Raw genomic sequence first — 17,279 nt, 5'->3', positions numbered from 1 at the left:
CCGCGTGTCCACCTGCCGGCCGGGCCTCCCCCACTCGCGACCTGTGCCGCCGAGCCGCCGGCGCGCGCGCATCGCCCGGCTGTCAGGGAGTCTGCCCCTCCCCCCCTCCTTCCCCAACTCGGCCGCAGAGCCGCCAGGAGCCGCGGGTCGACGAGCCCGACGGGGCTCTATCCCCTCCCCCCACTTCCCTGACTCTGCCGCCGAGCCGGCGGTGCCCCCGTGTCCACCTGCCGGCCGGGCCTCTCGCACTCGCGACCTCTGGTGACGAGCCGCCAGCGCGCGCGCATCGCCCGGCTGTCGAGGTGTCTGCCCCGCCCCCCCTTTCCTCACTCTGCCGCCGAGCTGGCGGTGCCCGCGTGTCCACCTGCCGGCCGGGCCTCCCCCACTCGCGACCTGTGCCGCCGAGCCGCCGGCGCGCGCGCATCGCCCGGCTGTCAGGGAGTCTGCCCCTCCCCCCCTCCTTCCCCAACTCGGCCGCAGAGCCGCCAGGAGCCGCGGGTCGACGAGCCCGACGGGGCTCTATCCCCTCCCCCCACTTCCCTGACTCTGCCGCCGAGCCGGCGGTGCCCGCGTGTCCACCTGCCGGCCTGGCCTCTCGCTCTCGCGATCTCTGGTGACGAGACGCCAGCGCGCGCGCGTCGCCCGCCTGGCTTGGAATCCGCCCCTCCCCCTCCTTCCCTCACTCTGCCGCCGAGCTGGCGGTGCCCGCGGGTCCACCTGCCGGCCGTTGCTCCCCTACACGCGACCTCTGGTCACGAGCCGCCGGCGCGCGCGCGTCGCCCGGCTGTCTAGGTGTCTGCCCCTCCCCCCCCCTTTCCTCACTCTGCCGCCGAGCTGGCGGTGCCCGCGTGTCCACCTGCCGGCCGGGCCTCCCCCACTCGCGACCTGTGCCGCCGAGCCGCCGGCGCGCGCGCATCGCCCGGCTGTCAGGGAGTCTGCCCCTCCCCCCCTCCTTCCCTAACTCGGCCGCAGAGCCGCCAGGAGCCGCGGGTCGACGAGCCCGACGGGGCTCTATCCCCTCCCCCCACTTCCCTAACTCTGTCGACGAGCTGCGGGTGCCCGCGGGGCCACCTGCGACCGGGGCTCTCCCACTCGCGACCTCGCCCGCCGAGCCGCCAGCGCGCGCCCGTCGCCCGGCTGTCAGGCTGTCGGCCCCTCCCCCGCTCCTCCCCTCACTCTGCCGCCCAGCTGGCGTTGCCCGCGGGCACCTGCCGGCCGGGCCTCTCCCACTGGCGACCTCGCCCGCCCAGCCGCCAGCGCGCGCCCGTCGCCCGCCTGGCAGTGCCCGCGGGTCGACCAGCCGGACGGGGCTCTATCCCCTCCCCCCATTCCCTAACCCTGCCGACGAGCTGCGGGTGCCCGCGTGTCCACCTGCCGGCCTGGCCTCTCGCACTCGCGACCTCTGGTGACGAGCCGCCAGCGCGCGCGCGTCGCCCGGCTGTCGAGGTGTCTGCCCCGCCCCCCCTTTCCTCACTCTGCCGCCGAGCTGGCGGTGCCCGCGTGTCCACCTGCCGGCCGGGCCTCCCCCACTCGCGACCTGTGCCGCCGAGCCGCCGGCGCGCGCGCATCGCCCGGCTGTCAGGGAGTCTGCCCCTCCCCCCCTCCTTCCCCAACTCGGCCGCAGAGCCGCCAGGAGCCGCGGGTCGACGAGCCCGACGGGGCTCTATCCCCTCCCCCCACTTCCCTGACTCTGCCGCCGAGCCGGCGGTGCCCGCGTGTCCACCTGCCGGCCGGGCCTCTCGCACTCGCGATCTCTGGTGACGAGACGCCAGCGCGCTCGCGTCGCCCGCCTGGCTTGGAATCCGCCCCTCCCCCTCCTTCCCTCACTCTGCCGCCGAGCTGGCGCTGCCCGCGGGTCCACCTGCCGGCCGGTGCTCCCATACACGCGACCTCTGGTCACGAGCCGCCGGCGCGCGCGCGTCGCCCGGCTGTCTAGGTGTCTGCCCCTCCCCCCCCTTTCCTCACTCTGCCGCCGAGCTGGCGGTGCCCGCGTGTCCACCTGCCGGCCGGGCCTCCCCCACTCGCGACCTGTGCCGCCGAGCCGCCGGCGCGCGCGCATCGCCCGGATGTCAGGGAGTCTGCCCCTCCCCCCCTCCTTCCCTAACTCGGCCGCAGAGCCGCCAGGAGCCGCGGGTCGACGAGCCCGACGGGGCTCTATCCCCTCCCCCCACTTCCCTAACTCTGTCGACGAGCTGCGGGTGCCCGCGGGGCCACCTGCGACCGGGGCTCTCCCACTCGCGACCTCGCCCGCCGAGCCGCCAGCGCACGCCCGTCGCCCGGCTGTCAGGCTGTCTGCCCCTCCCCCGCTCCTCCCCTCACTCTGCCGCCCAGCTGGCGTTGCCCGCGGGCACCTGCCGGCCGGGCCTCTCCCACTGGCGACCTCGCCCGCCCAGCCGCCAGCGCGCGCCCGTCGCCCGCCTGGCAGTGCCCGCGGGTCGACCAGCCGGACGGGGCTCTATCCCCTCCCCCCCCTTCCCTAACCCTGCCGACGAGCTGCGGGTGCCCGCGTGTCCACCTGCCGGCCGGGCCTGTCGCACTCGCGACCTCTGGTGACGAGCCGCCAGCGCGCGCGCGTCGCCCGGCTGTCGAGGTGTCTGCCCCGCCCCCCCTTTCCTCACTCTGCCGCCGAGCTGGCGGTGCCCGCGTGTCCACCTGCCGGCCGGGCCTCCCCCACTCGCGACCTGTGCCGCCGAGCCGCCGGCGCGCGCGCATCGCCCGGCTGTCAGGGAGTCTGCCCCTCCCCCCCTCCTTCCCCAACTCGGCCGCAGAGCCGCCAGGAGCCGCGGGTCGACGAGCCCGACGGGGCTCTATCCCCTCCCCCCACTTCCCTGACTCTGCCGCCGAGCCGGCGGTGCCCCCGTGTCCACCTGCCGGCCGGGCCTCTCGCACTCGCGACCTCTGGTGACGAGCCGCCAGCGCGCGCGCGTCGCCCGGCTGTCGAGGTGTCTGCCCCGCCCCCCCTTTCCTCACTCTGCCGCCGAGCTGGCGGTGCCCGCGTGTCCACCTGCCGGCCGGGCCTCCCCCACTCGCGACCTGTGCCGCCGAGCCGCCGGCGCGCGCGCATCGCCCGGCTGTCAGGGAGTCTGCCCCTCCCCCCCTCCTTCCCCAACTCGGCCGCAGAGCCGCCAGGAGCCGCGGGTCGACGAGCCCGACGGGGCTCTATCCCCTCCCCCCACTTCCCTGACTCTGCCGCCGAGCCGGCGGTGCCCGCGTGTCCACCTGCCGGCCGGGCCTCTCGCACTCGCGATCTCTGGTGACGAGACGCCAGCGCGCGCGCGTCGCCCGCCTGGCTTGGAATCCGCCCCTCCCCCTCCTTCCCTCACTCTGCCGCCGAGCTGGCGGTGCCCGCGGGTCCACCTGCCGGCCGGTGCTCCCCTACACGCGACCTCTGGTCACGAGCCGCCGGCGCGCGCGCGTCGCCCGGCTGTCTAGGTGTCTGCCCCTCCCCCCCCTTTCCTCACTCTGCCGCCGAGCTGGCGGTGCCCGCGTGTCCACCTGCCGGCCGGGCCTCCCCCACTCGCGACCTGTGCCGCCGAGCCGCCGGCGCGCGCGCATCGCCCGGCTGTCAGGGAGTCTGCCCCTCCCCCCCTCCTTCCCTAACTCGGCCGCAGAGCCGCCAGGAGCCGCGGGTCGACGAGCCCGACGGGGCTCTATCCCCTCCCCCCACTTCCCTAACTCTGTCGACGAGCTGCGGGTGCCCGCGGGGCCACCTGCGACCGGGGCTCTCCCACTCGCGACCTCGCCCGCCGAGCCGCCAGCGCGCGCCCGTCGCCCGGCTGTCAGGCTGTCTGCCCCTCCCCCGCTCCTCCCCTCACTCTGCCGCCCAGCTGGCGTTGCCCGCGGGCACCTGCCGGCCGGGCCTCTCCCACTGGCGACCTCGCCCGCCCAGCCGCCAGCGCGCGCCCGTCGCCCGCCTGGCAGTGCCCGCGGGTCGACCAGCCGGACGGGGCTCTATCCCCTCCCCCCCCTTCCCTAACCCTGCCGACGAGCTGCGGGTGCCCGCGTGTCCACCTGCCGGCCGGGCCTGTCGCACTCGCGACCTCTGGTGACGAGCCGCCAGCGCGCGCGCGTCGCCCGGCTGTCGAGGTGTCTGCCCCGCCCCCCCTTTCCTCACTCTGCCGCCGAGCTGGCGGTGCCCGCGTGTCCACCTGCCGGCCGGGCCTCCCCCACTCGCGACCTGTGCCGCCGAGCCGCCGGCGCGCGCGCATCGCCCGGCTGTCAGGGAGTCTGCCCCTCCCCCCCTCCTTCCCCAACTCGGCCGCAGAGCCGCCAGGAGCCGCGGGTCGACGAGTCCGACGGGGCTCTATCCCCTCCCCCCACTTCCCTGACTCTGCCGCCGAGCCGGCGGTGCCCCCGTGTCCACCTGCCGGCCGGGCCTCTCGCACTCGCGACCTCTGGTGACGAGCCGCCAGCGCGCGCGCGTCGCCCGGCTGTCGAGGTGTCTGCCCCGCCCCCCCTTTCCTCACTCTGCCGCCGAGCTGGCGGTGCCCGCGTGTCCACCTGCCGGCCGGGCCTCTCGCACTCGCGACCTCTGGTGACGAGCCGCCAGCGCGCGCGCATCGCCCGGCTGTCGAGGTGTCTGCCCCGCCCCCCCTTTCCTCACTCTGCCGCCGAGCTGGCGGTGCCCGCGTGTCCACCTGCCGGCCGGGCCTCCCCCACTCGCGACCTGTGCCGCCGAGCCGCCGGCGCGCGCGCATCGCCCGGCTGTCAGGGAGTCTGCCCCTCCCCCCCTCCTTCCCCAACTCGGCCGCAGAGCCGCCAGGAGCCGCGGGTCGACGAGCCCGACGGGGCTCTATCCCCTCCCCCCACTTCCCTGACTCTGCCGCCGAGCCGGCGGTGCCCGCGTGTCCACCTGCCGGCCGGGCCTCTCGCACTCGCGATCTCTGGTGACGAGACGCCAGCGCGCGCGCGTCGCCCGCCTGGCTTGGAATCCGCCCCTCCCCCTCCTTCCCTCACTCTGCCGCCGAGCTGGCGGTGCCCGCGGGTCCACCTGCCGGCCGGTGCTCCCCTACACGCGACCTCTGGTCACGAGCCGCCGGCGCGCGCGCGTCGCCCGGCTGTCTAGGTGTCTGCCCCTCCCCCCCCTTTCCTCACTCTGCCGCCGAGCTGGCGGTGCCCGCGTGTCCACCTGCCGGCCGGGCCTCCCCCACTCGCGACCTGTGCCGCCGAGCCGCCGGCGCGCGCGCATCGCCCGGCTGTCAGGGAGTCTGCCCCTCCCCCCCTCCTTCCCTAACTCGGCCGCAGAGCCGCCAGGAGCCGCGGGTCGACGAGCCCGACGGGGCTCTATCCCCTCCCCACACTTCCCTAGCTCTGTCGACGAGCTGCGGGTGCCCGCGGGTCCACCTGCGACCGGGGCTCTCCCACTCGCGACCTCGCCCGCCGAGCCGCCAGCGCGCGCCCGTCGCCCGGCTGTCAGGCTGTCTGCCCCTCCCCCGCTCCTCCCCTCACTCTGCCGCCCAGCTGGCGTTGCCCGCGGGCACCTGCCGGCCGGGCCTCTCCCACTGGCGACCTCGCCCGCCCAGCCGCCAGCGCGCGCCCGTCGCCCGCCTGGCAGTGCCCGCGGGTCGACCAGCCGGACGGGGCTCTATCCCCTCCCCCCCTTCCCTAACCCTGCCGACGAGCTGCGGGTGCCCGCGTGTCCACCTGCCGGCCTGGCCTCTCGCACTCCCGACCTCTGGTGACGAGCCGCCAGCGCGCGCGCGTCGCCCGGCTGTCGAGGTGTCTGCCCCGCCCCCCCTTTCCTCACTCTGCCGCCGAGCTGGCGGTGCCCGCGTGTCCACCTGCCGGCCGGGCCTCCCCCACTCGCGACCTGTGCCGCCGAGCCGCCGGCGCGCGCGCATCGCCCGGCTGTCAGGGAGTCTGCCCCTCCCCCCCTCCTTCCCCAACTCGGCCGCAGAGCCGCCAGGAGCCGCGGGTCGACGAGCCCGACGGGGCTCTATCCCCTCCCCCCACTTCCCTGACTCTGCCGCCGAGCCGGCGGTGCCCCCGTGTCCACCTGCCGGCCGGGCCTCTCGCACTCGCGACCTCTGGTGACGAGCCGCCAGCGCGCGCGCATCGCCCGGCTGTCGAGGTGTCTGCCCCGCCCCCCCTTTCCTCACTCTGCCGCCGAGCTGGCGGTGCCCGCGTGTCCACCTGCCGGCCGGGCCTCCCCCACTCGCGACCTGTGCCGCCGAGCCGCCGGCGCGCGCGCATCGCCCGGCTGTCAGGGAGTCTGCCCCTCCCCCCCTCCTTCCCCAACTCGGCCGCAGAGCCGCCAGGAGCCGCGGGTCGACGAGCCCGACGGGGCTCTATCCCCTCCCCCCACTTCCCTGACTCTGCCGCCGAGCCGGCGGTGCCCGCGTGTCCACCTGCCGGCCGGGCCTCTCGCACTCGCGATCTCTGGTGACGAGACGCCAGCGCGCGCGCGTCGCCCGCCTGGCTTGGAATCCGCCCCTCCCCCTCCTTCCCTCACTCTGCCGCCGAGCTGGCGGTGCCCGCGGGTCCACCTGCCGGCCGTTGCTCCCCTACACGCGACCTCTGGTCACGAGCCGCCGGCGCGCGCGCGTCGCCCGGCTGTCTAGGTGTCTGCCCCTCCCCCCCCTTTCCTCACTCTGCCGCCGAGCTGGCGGTGCCCGCGTGTCCACCTGCCGGCCGGGCCTCCCCCACTCGCGACCTGTGCCGCCGAGCCGCCGGCGCGCGCGCATCGCCCGGCTGTCAGGGAGTCTGCCCCTCCCCCCCTCCTTCCCTAACTCGGCCGCAGAGCCGCCAGGAGCCGCGGGTCGACGAGCCCGACGGGGCTCTATCCCCTCCCCCCACTTCCCTAACTCTGTCGACGAGCTGCGGGTGCCCGCGGGGCCACCTGCGACCGGGGCTCTCCCACTCGCGACCTCGCCCGCCGAGCCGCCAGCGCGCGCCCGTCGCCCGGCTGTCAGGCTGTCTGCCCCTCCCCCGCTCCTCCCCTCACTCTGCCGCCCAGCTGGCGTTGCCCGCGGGCACCTGCCGGCCGGGCCTCTCCCACTGGCGACCTCGCCCGCCCAGCCGCCAGCGCGCGCCCGTCGCCCGCCTGGCAGTGCCCGCGGGTCGACCAGCCGGACGGCGCTCTATCCCCTCCCCCCCTTCCCTAACCCTGCCGACGAGCTGCGGGTGCCCGCGTGTCCACCTGCCGGCCTGGCCTCTCGCACTCGCGACCTCTGGTGACGAGCCGCCAGCGCGCGCGCGTCGCCCGGCTGTCGAGGTGTCTGCCCCGCCCCCCCTTTCCTCACTCTGCCGCCGAGCTGGCGGTGCCCGCGTGTCCACCTGCCGGCCGGGCCTCCCCCACTCGCGACCTGTGCCGCCGAGCCGCCGGCGCGCGCGCATCGCCCGGCTGTCAGGGAGTCTGCCCCTCCCCCCCTCCTTCCCCAACTCGGCCGCAGAGCCGCCAGGAGCCGCGGGTCGACGAGCCCGACGGGGCTCTATCCCCTCCCCCCACTTCCCTGACTCTGCCGCCGAGCCGGCGGTGCCCGCGTGTCCACCTGCCGGCCGGGCCTCTCGCACTCGCGATCTCTGGTGACGAGACGCCAGCGCGCTCGCGTCGCCCGCCTGGCTTGGAATCCGCCCCTCCCCCTCCTTCCCTCACTCTGCCGCCGAGCTGGCGCTGCCCGCGGGTCCACCTGCCGGCCGGTGCTCCCATACACGCGACCTCTGGTCACGAGCCGCCGGCGCGCGCGCGTCGCCCGGCTGTCTAGGTGTCTGCCCCTCCCCCCCCTTTCCTCACTCTGCCGCCGAGCTGGCGGTGCCCGCGTGTCCACCTGCCGGCCGGGCCTCCCCCACTCGCGACCTGTGCCGCCGAGCCGCCGGCGCGCGTGCATCGCCCGGCTGTCAGGGAGTCTGCCCCTCCCCCCCTCCTTCCCTAACTCGGCCGCAGAGCCGCCAGGAGCCGCGGGTCGACGAGCCCGACGGGGCTCTATCCCCTCCCCCCACTTCCCTAACTCTGTCGACGAGCTGCGGGTGTCCGCGGGGCCACCTGCGACCGGGGCTCTCCCACTCGCGACCTCGCCCGCCGAGCCGCCAGCGCGCGCCCGTCGCCCGGCTGTCAGGCTGTCTGCCCCTCCCCCGCTCCTCCCCTCACTCTGCCGCCCAGCTGGCGTTGCCCGCGGGCACCTGCCGGCCGGGCCTCTCCCACTGGCGACCTCGCCCGCCCAGCCGCCAGCGCGCGCCCGTCGCCCGCCTGGCAGTGCCCGCGGGTCGACCAGCCGGACGGGGCTCTATCCCCTCCCCCCCTTCCCTAACCCTGCCGACGAGCTGCGGGTGCCCGCGTGTCCACCTGCCGGCCTGGCCTCTCGCACTCCCGACCTCTGGTGACGAGCCGCCAGCGCGCGCGCGTCGCCCGGCTGTCGAGGTGTCTGCCCCGCCCCCCCTTTCCTCACTCTGCCGCCGAGCTGGCGGTGCCCGCGTGTCCACCTGCCGGCCGGGCCTCCCCCACTCGCGACCTGTGCCGCCGAGCCGCCGGCGCGCGCGCATCGCCCGGCTGTCAGGGAGTCTGCCCCTCCCCCCTCCTTCCCCAACTCGGCCGCAGAGCCGCCAGGAGCCGCGGGTCGACGAGCCCGACGGGGCTCTATCCCCTCCCCCCACTTCCCTGACTCTGCCGCCGAGCCGGCGGTGCCCCCGTGTCCACCTGCCGGCCGGGCCTCTCGCACTCGCGACCTCTGGTGACGAGCCGCCAGCGCGCGCGCATCGCCCGGCTGTCGAGGTGTCTGCCCCGCCCCCCCTTTCCTCACTCTGCCGCCGAGCTGGCGGTGCCCGCGTGTCCACCTGCCGGCCGGGCCTCCCCCACTCGCGACCTGTGCCGCCGAGCCGCCGGCGCGCGCGCATCGCCCGGCTGTCAGGGAGTCTGCCCCTCCCCCCTCCTTCCCCAACTCGGCCGCAGAGCCGCCAGGAGCCGCGGGTCGACGAGCCCGACGGGGCTCTATCCCCTCCCCCCACTTCCCTGACTCTGCCGCCGAGCCGGCGGTGCCCGCGTGTCCACCTGCCGGCCGGGCCTCTCGCACTCGCGATCTCTGGTGACGAGACGCCAGCGCGCGCGCGTCGCCCGCCTGGCTTGGAATCCGCCCCTCCCCCTCCTTCCCTCACTCTGCCGCCGAGCTGGCGGTGCCCGCGGGTCCACCTGCCGGCCGTTGCTCCCCTACACGCGACCTCTGGTCACGAGCCGCCGGCGCGCGCGCGTCGCCCGGCTGTCTAGGTGTCTGCCCCTCCCCCCCCTTTCCTCACTCTGCCGCCGAGCTGGCGGTGCCCGCGTGTCCACCTGCCGGCCGGGCCTCCCCCACTCGCGACCTGTGCCGCCGAGCCGCCGGCGCGCGCGCATCGCCCGGCTGTCAGGGAGTCTGCCCCTCCCCCCCTCCTTCCCTAACTCGGCCGCAGAGCCGCCAGGAGCCGCGGGTCGACGAGCCCGACGGGGCTCTATCCCCTCCCCCCACTTCCCTAACTCTGTCGACGAGCTGCGGGTGCCCGCGGGTCCACCTGCGACCGGGGCTCTCCCACTCGCGACCTCGCCCGCCGAGCCGCCAGCGCGCGCCCGTCGCCCGGCTGTCAGGCTGTCTGCCCCTCCCCCGCTCCTCCCCTCACTCTGCCGCCCAGCTGGCGTTGCCCGCGGGCACCTGCCGGCCGGGCCTCTCCCACTGGCGACCTCGCCCGCCCAGCCGCCAGCGCGCGCCCGTCGCCCGCCTGGCAGTGCCCGCGGGTCGACCAGCCGTACGGGGCTCTATCCCCTCCCCCCCTTCCCTAACCCTGCCGACGAGCTGCGGGTGCCCGCGTGTCCACCTGCCGGCCTGGCCTCTCGCACTCGCGACCTCTGGTGACGAGCCGCCAGCGCGCGCGCGTCGCCCGGCTGTCGAGGTGTCTGCCCCGCCCCCCCTTTCCTCACTCTGCCGCCGAGCTGGCGGTGCCCGCGTGTCCACCTGCCGGCCGGGCCTCCCCCACTCGCGACCTGTGCCGCCGAGCCGCCGGCGCGCGCGCATCGCCCGGCTGTCAGGGAGTCTGCCCCTCCCCCCCTCCTTCCCCAACTCGGCCGCAGAGCCGCCAGGAGCCGCGGGTCGACGAGCCCGACGGGGCTCTATCCCCTCCCCCCACTTCCCTGACTCTGCCGCCGAGCCGGCGGTGCCCCCGTGTCCACCTGCCGGCCGGGCCTCTCGCACTCGCGACCTCTGGTGACGAGCCGCCAGCGCGCGCGCATCGCCCGGCTGTCGAGGTGTCTGCCCCGCCCCCCCTTTCCTCACTCTGCCGCCGAGCTGGCGGTGCCCGCGTGTCCACCTGCCGGCCGGGCCTCCCCCACTCGCGACCTGTGCCGCCGAGCCGCCGGCGCGCGCGCATCGCCCGGCTGTCAGGGAGTCTGCCCCTCCCCCCCTCCTTCCCCAACTCGGCCGCAGAGCCGCCAGGAGCCGCGGGTCGACGAGCCCGACGGGGCTCTATCCCCTCCCCCCACTTCCCTGACTCTGCCGCCGAGCCGGCGGTGCCCGCGTGTCCACCTGCCGGCCGGGCCTCTCGCTCTCGCGATCTCTGGTGACGAGACGCCAGCGCGCGCGCGTCGCCCGCCTGGCTTGGAATCCGCCCCTCCCCCTCCTTCCCTCACTCTGCCGCCGAGCTGGCGGTGCCCGCGGGTCCACCTGCCGGCCGTTGCTCCCCTACACGCGACCTCTGGTCACGAGCCGCCGGCGCGCGCGCGTCGCCCGGCTGTCTAGGTGTCTGCCCCTCCCCCCCCTTTCCTCACTCTGCCGCCGAGCTGGCGGTGCCCGCGTGTCCACCTGCCGGCCGGGCCTCCCCCACTCGCGACCTGTGCCGCCGAGCCGCCGGCGCGCGCGCATCGCCCGGCTGTCAGGGAGTCTGCCCCTCCCCCCTCCTTCCCTAACTCGGCCGCAGAGCCGCCAGGACCCGCGGGTCGACGAGCCCGACGGGGCTCTATCCCCTCCCCCCACTTCCCTAACTCTGTCGACGAGCTGCGGGTGCCCGCGGGGCCACCTGCGACCGGGGCTCTCCCACTCGCGACCTCGCCCGCCGAGCCGCCAGCGCGCGCCCGTCGCCCGGCTGTCAGGCTGTCGGCCCCTCCCCCGCTCCTCCCCTCACTCTGCCGCCCAGCTGGCGTTGCCCGCGGGCACCTGCCGGCCGGGCCTCTCCCACTGGCGACCTCGCCCGCCCAGCCGCCAGCGCGCGCCCGTCGCCCGCCTGGCAGTGCCCGCGGGTCGACCAGCCGGACGGGGCTCTATCCCCTCCCCCCATTCCCTAACCCTGCCGACGAGCTGCGGGTGCCCGCGTGTCCACCTGCCGGCCTGGCCTCTCGCACTCGCGACCTCTGGTGACGAGCCGCCAGCGCGCGCGCGTCGCCCGGCTGTCGAGGTGTCTGCCCCGCCCCCCCTTTCCTCACTCTGCCGCCGAGCTGGCGGTGCCCGCGTGTCCACCTGCCGGCCGGGCCTCCCCCACTCGCGACCTGTGCCGCCGAGCCGCCGGCGCGCGCGCATCGCCCGGCTGTCAGGGAGTCTGCCCCTCCCCCCCTCCTTCCCCAACTCGGCCGCAGAGCCGCCAGGAGCCGCGGGTCGACGAGCCCGACGGGGCTCTATCCCCTCCCCCCACTTCCCTGACTCTGCCGCCGAGCCGGCGGTGCCCGCGTGTCCACCTGCCGGCCGGGCCTCTCGCACTCGCGATCTCTGGTGACGAGACGCCAGCGCGCTCGCGTCGCCCGCCTGGCTTGGAATCCGCCCCTCCCCCTCCTTCCCTCACTCTGCCGCCGAGCTGGCGCTGCCCGCGGGTCCACCTGCCGGCCGGTGCTCCCATACACGCGACCTCTGGTCACGAGCCGCCGGCGCGCGCGCGTCGCCCGGCTGTCTAGGTGTCTGCCCCTCCCCCCCCTTTCCTCACTCTGCCGCCGAGCTGGCGGTGCCCGCGTGTCCACCTGCCGGCCGGGCCTCCCCCACTCGCGACCTGTGCCGCCGAGCCGCCGGCGCGCGCGCATCGCCCGGCTGTCAGGGAGTCTGCCCCTCCCCCCCTCCTTCCCTAACTCGGCCGCAGAGCCGCCAGGAGCCGCGGGTCGACGAGCCCGACGGGGCTCTATCCCCTCCCCCCACTTCCCTAACTCTGTCGACGAGCTGCGGGTGCCCGCGGGGCCACCTGCGACCGGGGCTCTCCCACTCGCGACCTCGCCCGCCGAGCCGCCAGCGCGCGCCCGTCGCCCGGCTGTCAGGCTGTCTGCCCCTCCCCCGCTCCTCCCCTCACTCTGCCGCCCAGCTGGCGTTGCCCGCGGGCACCTGCCGGCCGGGCCTCTCCCACTGGCGACCTCGCCCGCCCAGCCGCCAGCGCGCGCCCGTCGCCCGCCTGGCAGTGCCCGCGGGTCGACCAGCCGGACGGGGCTCTATCCCCTCCCCCCCTTCCCTAACCCTGCCGACGAGCTGCGGGTGCCCGCGTGTCCACCTGCCGGCCGGGCCTGTCGCACTCGCGACCTCTGGTGACGAGCCGCCAGCGCGCGCGCGTCGCCCGGCTGTCGAGGTGTCTGCCCCGCCCCCCCTTTCCTCACTCTGCCGCCGAGCTGGCGGTGCCCGCGTGTCCACCTGCCGGCCGGGCCTCCCCCACTCGCGACCTGTGCCGCTGAGCCGCCGGCGCGCGCGCATCGCCCGGCTGTCAGGGAGTCTGCCCCTCCCCCCTCCTTCCCCAACTCGGCCGCAGAGCCGCCAGGAGCCGCGGGTCGACGAGCCCGACGGGGCTCTATCCCCTCCCCCCACTTCCCTGACTCTGTCGACGAGCTGCGGGTGCCCGCGGGTCCACCTGCGACCGGGGCTCTCCCACTCGCGACCTCGCCCGCCGAGCCGCCAGCGCGCGCCCGTCGCCCGGCTGTCAGGCTGTCTGCCCCTCCCCCGCTCCTCCCCTCACTCTGCCGCCCAGCTGGCGTTGCCCGCGGGCACCTGCCGGCCGGGCCTCTCCCACTGGCGACCTCGCCCGCCCAGCCGCCAGCGCGCGCCCGTCGCCCGCCTGGCAGTGCCCGCGGGTCGACCAGCCGTACGGGGCTCTATCCCCTCCCCCCCTTCCCTAACCCTGCCGACGAGCTGCGGGTGCCCGCGTGTCCACCTGCCGGCCTGGCCTCTCGCACTCGCGACCTCTGGTGACGAGCCGCCAGCGCGCGCGCGTCGCCCGGCTGTCGAGGTGTCTGCCCCGCCCCCCCTTTCCTCACTCTGCCGCCGAGCTGGCGGTGCCCGCGTGTCCACCTGCCGGCCGGGCCTCCCCCACTCGCGACCTGTGCCGCCGAGCCGCCGGCGCGCGCGCATCGCCCGGCTGTCAGGGAGTCTGCCCCTCCCCCCCTCCTTCCCCAACTCGGCCGCAGAGCCGCCAGGAGCCGCGGGTCGACGAGCCCGACGGGGCTCTATCCCCTCCCCCCACTTCCCTGACTCTGCCGCCGAGCCGGCGGTGCCCCCGTGTCCACCTGCCGGCCGGGCCTCTCGCACTCGCGACCTCTGGTGACGAGCCGCCAGCGCGCGCGCATCGCCCGGCTGTCGAGGTGTCTGCCCCGCCCCCCCTTTCCTCACTCTGCCGCCGAGCTGGCGGTGCCCGCGTGTCCACCTGCCGGCCGGGCCTCCCCCACTCGCGACCTGTGCCGCCGAGCCGCCGGCGCGCGCGCATCGCCCGGCTGTCAGGGAGTCTGCCCCTCCCCCCCTCCTTCCCCAACTCGGCCGCAGAGCCGCCAGGAGCCGCGGGTCGACGAGCCCGACGGGGCTCTATCCCCTCCCCCCACTTCCCTGACTCTGCCGCCGAGCCGGCGGTGCCCGCGTGTCCACCTGCCGGCCGGGCCTCTCGCTCTCGCGATCTCTGGTGACGAGACGCCAGCGCGCGCGCGTCGCCCGCCTGGCTTGGAATCCGCCCCTCCCCCTCCTTCCCTCACTCTGCCGCCGAGCTGGCGGTGCCCGCGGGTCCACCTGCCGGCCGTTGCTCCCCTACACGCGACCTCTGGTCACGAGCCGCCGGCGCGCGCGCGTCGCCCGGCTGTCTAGGTGTCTGCCCCTCCCCCCCCTTTCCTCACTCTGCCGCCGAGCTGGCGGTGCCCGCGTGTCCACCTGCCGGCCGGGCCTCCCCCACTCGCGACCTGTGCCGCCGAGCCGCCGGCGCGCGCGCATCGCCCGGCTGTCAGGGAGTCTGCCCCTCCCCCCCTCCTTCCCTAACTCGGCCGCAGAGCCGCCAGGAGCCGCGGGTCGACGAGCCCGACGGGGCTCTATCCCCTCCCCCCACTTCCCTAACTCTGTCGACGAGCTGCGGGTGCCCGCGGGGCCACCTGCGACCGGGGCTCTCCCACTCGCGACCTCGCCCGCCGAGCCGCCAGCGCGCGCCCGTCGCCCGGCTGTCAGGCTGTCGGCCCCTCCCCCGCTCCTCCCCTCACTCTGCCGCCCAGCTGGCGTTGCCCGCGGGCACCTGCCGGCCGGGCCTCTCCCACTGGCGACCTCGCCCGCCCAGCCGCCAGCGCGCGCCCGTCGCCCGCCTGGCAGTGCCCGCGGGTCGACCAGCCGGACGGGGCTCTATCCCCTCCCCCCATTCCCTAACCCTGCCGACGAGCTGCGGGTGCCCGCGTGTCCACCTGCCGGCCTGGCCTCTCGCACTCGCGACCTCTGGTGACGAGCCGCCAGCGCGCGCGCGTCGCCCGGCTGTCGAGGTGTCTGCCCCGCCCCCCCTTTCCTCACTCTGCCGCCGAGCTGGCGGTGCCCGCGTGTCCACCTGCCGGCCGGGCCTCCCCCACTCGCGACCTGTGCCGCCGAGCCGCCGGCGCGCGCGCATCGCCCGGCTGTCAGGGAGTCTGCCCCTCCCCCCCTCCTTCCCCAACTCGGCCGCAGAGCCGCCAGGAGCCGCGGGTCGACGAGCCCGACGGGGCTCTATCCCCTCCCCCCACTTCCCTGACTCTGCCGCCGAGCCGGCGGTGCCCGCGTGTCCACCTGCCGGCCGGGCCTCTCGCTCTCGCGATCTCTGGTGACGAGACGCCAGCGCGCGCGCGTCGCCCGCCTGGCTTGGAATCCGCCCCTCCCCCTCCTTCCCTCACTCTGCCGCCGAGCTGGCGGTGCACGCGGGTCCACCTGCCGGCCGTTGCTCCCCTACACGCGACCTCTGGTCACGAGCCGCCGGCGCGCGCGCGTCGCCCGGCTGTCTAGGTGTCTGCCCCTCCCCCCCCTTTCCTCACTCTGCCGCCGAGCTGGCGGTGCCCGCGTGTCCACCTGCCGGCCGGGCCTCCCCCACTCGCGACCTGTGCCGCCGAGCCGCCGGCGCGCGCGCATCGCCCGGCTGTCAGGGAGTCTGCCCCTCCCCCCCTCCTTCCCTAACTCGGCCGCAGAGCCGCCAGGAGCCGCGGGTCGACGAGCCCGACGGGGCTCTATCCCCTCCCCCCACTTCCCTAACTCTGTCGACGAGCTGCGGGTGCCCGCGGGGCCACCTGCGACCGGGGCTCTCCCACTCGCGACCTCGCCCGCCGAGCCGCCAGCGCGCGCCCGTCGCCCGGCTGTCAGGCTGTCGGCCCCTCCCCCGCTCCTCCCCTCACTCTGCCGCCCAGCTGGCGTTGCCCGCGGGCACCTGCCGGCCGGGCCTCTCCCACTGGCGACCTCGCCCGCCCAGCCGCCAGCGCGCGCCCGTCGCCCGCCTGGCAGTGCCCGCGGGTCGACCAGCCGGACGGGGCTCTATCCCCTCCCCCCATTCCCTAACCCTGCCGACGAGCTGCGGGTGCCCGCGTGTCCACCTGCCGGCCTGGCCTCTCGCACTCGCGACCTCTGGTGACGAGCCGCCAGCGCGCGCGCGTCGCCCGGCTGTCGAGGTGTCTGCCCCGCCCCCCCTTTCCTCACTCTGCCGCCGAGCTGGCGGTGCCCGCGTGTCCACCTGCCGGCCGGGCCTCCCCCACTCGCGACCTGTGCCGCCGAGCCGCCGGCGCGCGCGCATCGCCCGGCTGTCAGGGAGTCTGCCCCTCCCCCCTCCTTCCCCAACTCGGCCGCAGAGCCGCCAGGAGCCGCGGGTCGACGAGCCCGACGGGGCTCTATCCCCTCCCCCCACTTCCCTGACTCTGCCGCCGAGCCGGCGGTGCCCGCGTGTCCACCTGCCGGCCGGGCCTCTCGCACTCGCAATCTCTGGTGACGAGACGCCAGCGCGCTCGCGTCGCCCGCCTGGCTTGGAATCCGCCCCTCCCCCTCCTTCCCTCACTCTGCCGCCGAGCTGGCGCTGCCCGCGGGTCCACCTGCCGGCCGGTGCTCCCATACACGCGACCTCTGGTCACGAGCCGCCGGCGCGCGCGCGTCGCCCGGCTGTCTAGGTGTCTGCCCCTCCCCCCCCTTTCCTCACTCTGCCGCCGAGCTGGCGGTGCCCGCGTGTCCACCTGCCGGCCGGGCCTCCCCCACTCGCGACCTGTGCCGCCGAGCCGCCGGCGCGCGCGCATCGCCCGGCTGTCAGGGAGTCTGCCCCTCCCCCCCTCCTTCCCTAACTCGGCCGCAGAGCCGCCAGGAGCCGCGGGTCGACGAGCCCGACGGGGCTCTATCCCCTCCCCCCACTTCCCTAACTCTGTCGACGAGCTGCGGGTGCCCGCGGGGCCACCTGCGACCGGGGCTCTCCCACTCGCGACCTCGCCCGCAGAGCCCCCAGCGCGCGCCCGTCGCCCGGCTGTCAGGCTGTCTGCCCCTCCCCCGCTCCTCCCCTCACTCTGCCGCCCAGCTGGCGTTGCCCGCGGGCACCTGCCGGCCGGGCCTCTCCCACTGGCGACCTCGCCCGCCCAGCCGCCAGCGCGCGCCCGTCGCCCGCCTGGCAGTGCCCGCGGGTCGACCAGCCGGACGGGGCTCTATCCCCTCCCCCCCCTTCCCTAACCCTGCCGACGAGCTGCGGGTGCCCGCGTGTCCACCTGCCGGCCGGGCCTGTCGCACTCGCGACCTCTGGTGACGAGCCGCCAGCGCGCGCGCGTCGCCCGGCTGTCGAGGTGTCTGCCCCGCCCCCCCTTTCCTCACTCTGCCGCCGAGCTGGCGGTGCCCGCGTGTCCACCTGCCGGCCGGGCCTCCCCCACTCGCGACCTGTGCCGCTGAGCCGCCGGCGCGCGCGCATCGCCCGGCTGTCAGGGAGTCTGCCCCTCCCCCCCTCCTTCCCCAACTCGGCCGCAGAGCCGCCAGGAGCCGCGGGTCGACGAGCCCGACGGGGCTCTATCCCCTCCCCCCACTTCCCTGACTCTGCCGCCGAGCCGGCGGTGCCCCCGTGTCCACCTGCCGGCCGGGCCTCTCGCACTCGCGACCTCTGGTGACGAGCCGCCAGCGCGCGCGCGTCGCCCGGCTGTCGAGGTGTCTGCC

The sequence above is a fragment of the Giraffa tippelskirchi genome, chromosome 8 (genome assembly GCF_054371585.1).
Source record: "Giraffa tippelskirchi isolate mGirTip1 chromosome 8, T2T-mGirTip1v1.2.pri, whole genome shotgun sequence".
In the NCBI taxonomy this organism is placed as follows: domain Eukaryota; kingdom Metazoa; phylum Chordata; class Mammalia; order Artiodactyla; family Giraffidae; genus Giraffa; species Giraffa tippelskirchi.
Note: the sequence above shows the minus strand (reverse complement) of the source record.